The sequence below is a fragment of the Schistocerca cancellata genome, chromosome 7 (assembly GCF_023864275.1).
Source record: "Schistocerca cancellata isolate TAMUIC-IGC-003103 chromosome 7, iqSchCanc2.1, whole genome shotgun sequence".
Lineage (NCBI taxonomy): Eukaryota > Metazoa > Arthropoda > Insecta > Orthoptera > Acrididae > Schistocerca > Schistocerca cancellata.
The window spans coordinates 341,823,079-341,825,235 of record NC_064632.1 but is presented as its reverse complement, the minus strand read 5'-3'; positions in this window follow the sequence as shown (position 1 = coordinate 341,825,235).

Below are 2,157 nucleotides of genomic sequence, written 5' to 3'. Positions count from 1 at the left end.
GACATGTATGCCTGCTAGGTATTAAGGCAACTGACACTGGCCTTCACCGCATTGTAATGGCTTCTCTCAACTTTTTTTAAAATTCTTTTTGCGCGGGAATTACGGTCTTCGCTGTTCGAGAGTGGAATAACAGAATTATTGTGAAGGTGGTTCGATGAACCCTCTGCCAGGCACTGAAGTGTGATTTGCAGAGTATCATTGTAGATCGTAGATGATGTCCAACTGTTTTTATGCGCGAAATGGACATGTGTAATGCGGTAGCTTACATACATGGAATCTGGAGTGCATATTTGTATGAAAATGGCATTTATTGGACTCAAATGGTTTGCAGATGCCAGGGATAGCTTGTACAATAGATAAGGATGACAAAAGTGATAAACATCATAAAAAAGAGAATGGATTCGAAAAATGCAATTACGCAATACAAAAGGGTAATTTCACACACCATACAAGGAGCTCGAGGAAGAGAAATCTCAATTTAATATTTTAGAAAGTCGGAGCTTCAGCTTTTTTATTTGCTATGTTAAATTGTATCTAAAATTACTAAAAGGAACCCAGTGTTACAATGATCCTCCTTAAGGTTTAGTAGCCTGTCCAGTGCAATGTTTGTGCAGTAGTAAAATTTCCCTCGATACCTTGCCCTTCAAGATTAAAAGGTTTTCTTTACACCTCGCATCTGGCTTTTAATAGTTGTGAAGTGCATTATTTGTGCTGAGGTTAGCTAGTGAAATCACAAATATTGACAAAATAATGCTTGCAAAACTGCTTCACACACAATCCAGGGAATTGCTTAGCAAAAAATAACCTGCCACAAAAACATATTTAAAGAAACAAGGTGCAATGTCTTAAAAGTTTGTCCATTTCTTCATGAAACGCTACAAATACAGTACAGCATTAGAATAAATTCCACCTGCTAATCAATCAAATTCTACACAGAGTACTTTTTTGACTTCAAGTTGCAGCCATATTGCAATCCATTTCAATACGGTACAGGTATGTACAATAATCCACTTCATACATTTAGTAACAGGCAAGTAATTTATTATGCTCATGTCGTACAATTATGATTGCTACCTTACTGTTTCAATTAACATTTCGTTACTGCTTAAAAATTTTAACGAAAGAAATAACAAAACTAAACAATTTATAATAAATAACGAACATTACACAACTGATATTAACAACGGAAACCACGATGAAACGAAATATGGAGATCTGTGCATGGCCATGTATTGGGAGGTTATGAACTTGGGATAACACCATCCATCAAAACTTTCTCCCCGAGAAACCTTGCCAGTTACGTGACGGGACGGGCCGGCCAATGTGGATGTCGCCATTTGAAACATTGCAGAATGTTTTGGCGTGACGGTCAGCTTATATTGACTTTTATACGTAGTTTAAAAATTTGCAAGTACAAAATATATTTATAGCTTCACATTCACATGTCATAATTCTTATTTAATAATTACGGTTTTATGGCTTTCAATGACGAAAAAATGGTTGTGCAACACAACTATTTATTAGAGGTAATTACAGGAATCATTATTTTCGGAAGAGCTCATTAACTCAATACAAAACAAATGATTTGTGAAGGCCAATTCACACTTGTCACATCATACCACGTCACATAATGTCAAAACATTCCACAGAGCACTTCAAGTAGTGGCATATAAGGCCAATTCACACTGATCGTCACGTCACTTCAAGTCAATTTGAGTCACGACTCTAATTGTGATCATTGCAAGGTGATTCTCAATTGCTTTCACGCGCAAAGTGCACATACACTATGCAGTAGGTGTAGCTTATGTATGTGGATGCTGGAGTCCACATTTGTACGAAAATTTATCGGGCTCAAATAGTTTGCAACTTGCAGGCACAGCTTGTATACTACAGAAGGAAAACAGAAGTTGGCTATGCAGCCAAGGCGGTTAGGGGAGGAGAGAATGACATCAGGAGTGGAGTTGGATTCAGGGCGGGTGTGCTGGGTAATGGGGACAAGGTCGCCTTGGAGGGAGGAGAGGAACTGATGCCACCGCCGTAACTGGGTGGTGGAACGACTATGGATGTTGAGGTCGGCAGCGATCATGTAGGAGGAGAAGGTAAGGTCAATGTGGGAGAGGAAGTCAAAAGGAATAGGGGCGTTAGGGTGGACATAGA